The 8,102-nt window shown below is 38.2% G+C and overlaps 1 long non-coding RNA gene across 1 annotated transcript; it reads left to right on the forward strand.

Moving 5' to 3' along the window:
* The first annotated feature begins 599 nt into the window (after nucleotides 1-599).
* On the forward strand, nucleotides 600-4,413 carry LOC113833349. Its single transcript, XR_003480976.1, has 2 exons — nucleotides 600-3,037; nucleotides 3,143-4,413. It is a non-coding gene; the product is annotated as an uncharacterized LOC113833349 (long non-coding RNA).
* Nucleotides 4,414-8,102: the final 3,689 nt, after the last annotated feature.

Raw genomic sequence — 8,102 nt, forward strand, 5'->3', positions numbered from 1 at the left:
TATTTGGGGAGGTATCATGTAGAAACTCAGAAATGGGTTGTTCTTTTGTTAAAATGTTGAACTTTGTTCTCCTGGCTAGTTCAGTTACTGGTGAATCATCTTGAGCCTGCTGGAATGAGTCATTGGCTCTTCTGAAGCAGGTCTACATTAGTCTTCTCTGTCCTTGTTGCAAGTTTCACTTCTGCATTTGAGTCACAGCCCCTGGACCTCCATTGGATGCCTGAGGTGTTTCCTGTACTCACTGCTCTCTTCTTAAAGCTCTTTGGTCTTGAGTTTCAAGGAATCACTCATGGTACTTGTGTTTTAGACTTAATCCAAGTTCCTTCTACAGAGCATCAATGGAATCAGAGGAGTCTTTCTCTGTACCATGACTGTTTTGTTATCCACAAATGCAGGCCTCTGTTTCTCCATGTGAGGAGACTAGTCTTTGCTTTTCTACATCTGTGTATTTGAAGGAAAACTTTAGCAAAAGCAACTGACACTATGACGATTATTCTAGTGCTCTGCTTTCCAAAGTCCTATATATATAGTGAATGTGAATATATATATATATATATATATATATATATATATATATATATATATATTACACACACACACCCAACTCACTCCCTTTAGCCACACAACCACACTATTCCATAAATTCAGTTCTTTGATGTTTTTGATTACTAAGAGGGCTTAGAGAGACTACTGGTGACTATGTCTAAGTAGACAGATGCAAACATCCTCATTATCTCACTACATATGCCTCAATGCTCAATCACCTCTCTTATATTTGGAAAGATGTTTGGATTTTGCTGTCTTAGTATACCGATTATTCACCAGCAATGCTCATAAAGTTGGAAAGATCAATTTTAATCTTTAATCTGCAGTTAGCAGTAATGCAGACAAGAAAGAAGGAAGGAAGGAAAGAAGGAAGGAAGGAAGGAAAATGAGAGAGAGGAAAGGAGAGAAGAAGAAAAATAACAAAAATGAAACAAATAAATTTCAATATTGAACCTAAACTGAAAACTCTGTGAGAGGCTTTTTCACTATATATCAACACCAGGAATTAAAAATCTCTAAATCCAGCTGGCCTTCCTTATACTCTCTGGTCACTTCTCCTTCCCTTTAACTCTTGTGTATTCTCCTTCTCCTTTTCCTCCTCCCCCCCTCCTTTTTCTCTTCCCTCTCCTCCTCCCCCTCCTTGTTTGTTGATAGTATCAGACTTTCAAAGTGGGTAGGTTAATTGTTCTATTTTCAGTTAGCTTATTTAAAGAAAATAAGTTATTAGTTAGCAATTTGCATGAGCAAATATCCACCAGTGTATCAAGAGGTGAAATTTGACTTTTTCATCTTACCTCTACCATTTTTTCCCTACTGTACTTGTGGTGTCAAGATGTAACAACTCATGAAGTAGAAAGGAGCAGGAGAGGAGAAGTCTATACACCATGACAGTTCTTAGGCTGAAAATATGAGCTACTGTGAGCAGTGTCAAGTGAGAATAAACTCATGAGCATTTTTCTTTTTATAAAGCTTTTAAAAAGTCAAGATACATCTCACATGATTTGTATAACCTTCTATAGCTAAAAAATGGTTGAGGAGATAGTTTAAAGTTTCAATAGACCTACTTCTGTATTTCAATGTATACATCCCTTGCTCTATCATTGACAAAATTTATTAGCATCTCCAGTAATTGTCTGACCCGGAAATAACTCAAAATTAAAATCTTTATTCTACAATAGATAGCATTACACACCGTCTCTTTTAACTTAAAAGAATGACAATTTCTCATTTCTCCACTATACTTCAAGGTAAACCCATAAACCCTTTTGTGCATAGAAATATGATAATCCTTAAACATAGAGATAATAGCTCACATACCACATTATATTAAATGCTATAATAACACTACTAATTGTATTCCAAATATGAGTTAAGATTGCAACTTTCACACACTTATAACTCATTGTCTACTTTTAGTCACATTTGAAAAAATAACTGATGACCGAGGCTCAACTAAGGTAGACCATCCTTCACTTCAAAACTCTGGCTTCCTGAATGTTAGGCAAGCTCTCTACCCATAGTACAAGTTCTTCACACTGGGATAATTGAAGACAGAAGGAACTGGGTATCACTTTTCCCTTTCCACAAGCCTCTGCATATGCTGGCTCAAGCTATCTCACCACATTCTAGTCTGATAAGTAACTGTTTACACAACAGCTAATGTTACCTACATCAAATATATCCAGACATCCAGATACCTAAGCAGGAGCCTCTAGGAGACTGTGCACTGGATTTCACAATGGATCACTACCACCTAATTTTATCAGTTTTAATTAATTCAAAACAGGCAATTAAGGTAAATCAGACAAAGTCATAAATACTACAAGAGGTTATATTATTAGGATTTCTACTGGACAGTTCACACAGAAGTAACGGTGGGAGCAATCCTCACAGGAATTTATTAAAGATTATTGCTTAGTCATTGATTCATTATAGGAATGAAGAAACCAAGGCTAAACAATAAAGAAAAATAGCCAAATCATGTTTAAAGCAGGTATCAATTTTGCAGTTGCCAACTAGAATCTATTGGTAGTTGATGGCTGCTCTGGAATGGAGAGTCACTCTTCACTGGTAAGTCTGACTATTGGTGGTGCCCATGTCCCAACTCATGGCCCCACACCCATGCACCTATGGACAGCACTAATTGGACACATGGTTACAAAATAAAGAAGAAAGACATGAAGGTTTTGGGAAGAAGGTATGTTGGAGAATAAGGGGTGTGGGGTATATGTGTGGTCATGATACATTGTATACATGCATAAAATTTTCAAAGAATTAAAAAAAAAATTAAAAATCAAAGAACATTTTGTCTAATTATCTTAGCTATTTCATGAATATTCTGTGTATGGAACTGGTTAATTGCATTTACTCATCATATTTGTGTCCTGATTGCAAGAAAGAGAAATACAACAATTTAAATGAAAGTGTCCCCGTGGGGTCCTGTGTCTGAATGCTGCTGCCAGCTGACAGTCTTGTTGAAAGTTGTGGAATGGTGAGAGGTGGTACCTAACTGAAGGAAGTGGTTCCTGGAAGGGTGGGCTCTGGTGTTCATGGCTAAGCCCACTCCCTCTCCTTTCTCTGTTTGTTTGATCTTTAGAAATCAACAAGCTGTGCCACAAGCTCCAGCCAGGGGAATTCCAGCAGCCACGTTAGGACACCCCGGAACTGGAGCTAAAGCAGATTCTTCTCCAGGTTGTGCCTTTTCTTTTTTCTTTTTCTTGGTTTGTTTTTGTTTTAGCTAGGGTATTCTATTGCTGTGAAGAGACACCATGACCACAACAACCCTTATAAGAAAAACATTTAATTGGGGTGGCTAGCTGACAGTTTCAGAGGTTCTGTCCATTATGATCACGTTGAGGGGTACATCAGTGTTCAGGTACATGTGGTGCTTGGATCTGAGAGTACTACGTCGTACAGGCAACGGCAGATTCCAGGTGGCAACTGCAAAATTACTACCTGCCCTAGAACATGATTTGGCTGTTTTTCTTTACTGTTTAGCCTTTGCTTCACACTGAGGGAAGCTTGCGTGAAAGAGACCTTCAAGGCCCGCCCCCACAGTGGCACACTTCCGCCAACAAGGCCACACCTCCTAACAGTGCCACTCCCTTTAGGGGGCCATTTTCTTTCAAAACACTGCAGTTTGTTTTAATTTGCACATATTTATTTAAAAACTTTATTGGCAAAAATAGAAGGCATTTTAAACAGATTCAATGCAGGGCATTGTGACTGATCCTGTTAGATTAAAGAAGTTCCACTTTCAGCATTTGTCTAACTGTGCAGAGGTGGGTAATACTGCATCTGCACATGCTATGTCCTTTACTGAGGACAGTCCTCATCGACCATGGAAAGCCTCCAAGGAGCATCTTGATGGGTATTTGGTTACAACACTGACAAAAGGAACTAATACAGAAAGAATCTTGTGTTTGACTTCTGAGCATGCTTGACTTCTGAAGTCAAAGTTACTGAGGTAGATATTTGACTAAAAAATGTTCCATTTAAAGAAACTTCCAATACAATATCTCTGAGGTAGAACCCTTCCTGGAGGCCCAGACAAACAGCTGGTAACTTGGACAAGCAAGAATGAGGGTCATTGCAGAGCCTAAGAAGAGGATGGCTGTCAGGTGATTTATAAACCCTTCAAAGAACAGTTTGCTAGCCTTGAGTAGCTAACACATTTTTTTTTTTTTTTACATTTTAGGCATGAGGTTCTTCAGAAAACACTACATGAGAAAGCATATACATCTGGATTGTGTGTGTGTGTGTGTGTGTGTGTATGTGTGTGTGTGTGTGTGTGTGTGTGTACATAGTTTTATAATAAACAAATGAAGAGTGACTACAAAATAAACAGATTTCCTCCTTGGAGTTCCACCATGTGTAATTTTCATAGATGTAACTACCTGAAAGCCACATGAAGCAAGTATGTCAAAATTGAAAGAGTGCATTATACGTTACCATGATTCAATTCGATGGAGTGCTGGGACTTGATTGATAGATTTAATGACATGAAACATATTAGGAAGCTTAGCAAAGCAGTTTCAGCAACAAGGAAGATTTATTGTCAAAGTTGGGTACTTGGCATAAACAGGTTTTTGTATGTTTATTTGTTTTTTAACGTAAGAAAAATAAGAGATCAAAGGAGATTAGAAATGTGTCCTGACATGGGAAGATAAGGGAATGAGAACAGAGAAAAGCAAATGCTAGTGGAAAAACAGCCTTCTAAAGAGCTAGATAGCTCTATGATTGCACAGTAATAGGGATAATTATAAGAAGAAAAAATGGTGTTGGGAAGAGAGAAGAGAGTGTTAAGGCAACATCATGGAACACTTGAGTGAGAATAGGCCCAAGAGCACACATGACATGTGGTGATGGCTTGGAATTATAACACAATCTATCTGTAAGAACAGTCAAGAAAGGGGAATCAGGCATTCAAGGCTGGTAGGCGCTAGATATACTGGTGACTGTGTAAATATTGTTTACTGATGGCCGCAATTTTTTCAATGGACAGGCAACAAGAATATCAAGCAAGTGGCAATAGTAAACAGGCAGTTGTGATCTGAGAATAAGAAGGAGAATATAGAGGTGATAACCCAGGAAAGAAGGAAGTAGTCAATAAACAAGGTCATTAGCTGGAACTGAGATTCGTCCATAACCATGCTCAGCAGAGTGGTTACAGGCTCTCAGGAGCTGGTGTTTGGATATACTCAAGAACAAGGAACCTTCCACAATGGCTGCATGTATAAAATGGTGGGATTTGTCACCATGTCAGGAACAAAGAAGCAAGCCTGAAGGGCTCTGCAAATATCCCAGTGAGAGAGAAACAACTGGGGATGCATGTAATCATGAAATTTATACAAATATGTTAATGCTAATACTATTGAGCAAAATAATGAAATGGAACTGATATATTTCAACTTGAAATAGAGTGTTCGCCTGGACCAATACATCGTTTTCCCATGTTTGACATTTAAAACTAAACAGATCAAAGCACAGCAGGCCCATAGGTGAATTGTGAATTTTCTTTTTTTTTCAGATTTTTTTATTTGAATTGGAAACAAGATTGTTTTACATGTCAATCCCAGTTCCCATTCCCTCCTGTCTTCCCCTCCCAGGCCCCCCCCAACTAAAACCCTAACTATCACATATCCTTTATGCTCCCCAGGGAGGGTGAGGCCTTCCATAGGGGGTCATCAGAGTCTATCATATTCTTTGGGATAGGGCCTCGGCCCACCCCCGTGTGTCTTGGCTCAGGGAGTATTCCTTTATATGGAATGGGCTCCCAAAGTCCACACCTATGCTAAGGATAAGTACTAAACTACTACAGGAGGGCCCGTAGATTTTCTAGGTCTCCTCACTGAAACCCACGTTCCTGGGGTCTGGATCAGTCCCATGCTGGTATCCCAGCTATCAGTCTGGGGAGCAAGAGTTCAGTTCAGCTGTTTCTGTGGGTTTTGCCAGCCTGGTCTGAACCCCTTTGCTCATCGCGCATTCTTCTCTGCAACTGGATTCCAATTCAGTTCAGTGATTAGTTGTGGGTGTCTGCTTCTACTTCCACCAGATGCTGGATGAAGGCTATAGGATGGCATATAATGTAATATTAAAGGTATTGCTTCTCAGTAAGTTTGATAGCAGAAGTCTTAGTTAGCTTCTTCAGTACCATGCAGCATTCCATAACATTCAGATGCAAGGGTAGATAAGTAAATATTAAGAATAAGACAGTACTAAGGAGATTCATCCCTGGTAGGTCACTTACCCAACACAAGTGAGAAGAAAGGAGACCTGTATAGTTAATGGATTACTGAAGAATCATATCAGGACTGAATTTATAGAAACAGATTTCAGGGATCTTTAGGAGGGGTTATTGATGGTTGGTGGCTGCTAAGGGAATGAGATTCACTTTTCTTCAGAGATTTGGCCTCTAGTAGATTATTGATGCTCCAGAGGGTGGCCCTACACCCATGTACATATGAACATCACTAATTTAACTTGATGATTAAAAAGAGGAAAATAATAAGTTGGAATAGGATATGGTGGAAGTGGATACAAAATGAACTCTGCACCTATATGAAATTCTCAAATAATAAATAAATATAAATATATTTAGAAATAATAACATATTATATGCTTGAGATTGACTAACAGAATGAACTCAAATGTTTTCAGACACATGAAAAAAACTCCCAGGTGAGGCAATTACATGCTTTAGTTTGAAGGTAGTGAAGTTGTGATAACGTAACAATTATATAACTCTATCAAGTCATCATCCAGGCTTTAAGTATATACAATTTTTATTGGATGATTGTGTCTTAGTAAAACTAGAATACTAGAGTATATTGAGCATATATTTTACTATTTGAGCACTCTGAAATTTTTCATTTAATTAAGGAAATAAAGTCTCCTTAGACTCAATCTCAAAATCCAAGCAACTGCATCGGAATATCTAAGAGCAAGAAAATAATTGAAGGCTAAGCACTTCGAGCTTCAGAGATATTATTCCAGAGCTAAAGTATAAGGTCATAGACTTGGCAAATTTAGTAAAAAAAATCAATCCAATATATCAGATGACCTGAAAAACAGAGATAAATCCTCTGGTATTACAAAGGACCCTGTGAGTTTGGGAAATGCCAAAGTAATGAAAGTTAAATGAGATGACCTAGTTATTTCTCATCAAATTATACAACAGTGACCATTTAAGAGCACAGTTGTAAGCCGCATTCTTCTCCTAAGTAACTTTATGAGTTATCCGACATGAAAAAGAGTAAAATATACAGAGGATCACAGAGTGGATTATGTCTTATCTTTCTTCAGTCTTCATAGACGCGTGTTCCTTTATGATAGTTAATGGTGAGGCTACTGGAATACTAACTTCTACCTTAGCCCCAAACTGTTCATTTTCCCATAATCTAGACTGTTCTGGTCATCTGCAAGTGGGCCCAGAGTTCGGAAACAGGCATAGTGTATTGTAACTCAAGACCCTAGTGAAATATTTAACCTGGAAATTGATATGACAAGGAAATTTACATAGAGAGAAAACTGACATCCAAATGTCTTTTTCGTATATTTGTGTGCTTTTAATTACAGTGTAGCTAGGGAAACTGGGTTTATTTTCGCTTTTCAAATTTAAGCTGCCAGGTTGAACAATGTGGAGAAAAATATTTATCTTATAAGGCCTAAAATGGGCCAAATATGAGGAAATTAGAACAAACAAACAAACAATCATGGCTTTCACAGTAACATTTAAGCTCTTTTTTCCCTGTCTCTCATTCACTCTTCCCATCTGTGTAGACAGTGGCATCAATCTTTAAGAAGTGGGCTAGAGGGTGGTCTCCATGCCATTGGCAATAAACTCTGAGATGGATTGTGAGATCTAAGTCTTTTCTTCCTATCTGTGAGGGAACCTTGTGCTCCCTGCGGTTACAATGAACACTCCAAACAGAGGGTAAAAATCTGACAGTGAGTTGGTTTTCTCAGACATTTTTTACAGTAACAGAAAGCCAGATAACCAAGTGTACTGTTATGCTGGAGTGTGTGTTCTCACTCATTCACAAATAAGTGAATGG

Source organism: Cricetulus griseus, assembly GCF_003668045.3.
Source record: "Cricetulus griseus strain 17A/GY chromosome 1 unlocalized genomic scaffold, alternate assembly CriGri-PICRH-1.0 chr1_0, whole genome shotgun sequence".
Lineage (NCBI taxonomy): Eukaryota > Metazoa > Chordata > Mammalia > Rodentia > Cricetidae > Cricetulus > Cricetulus griseus.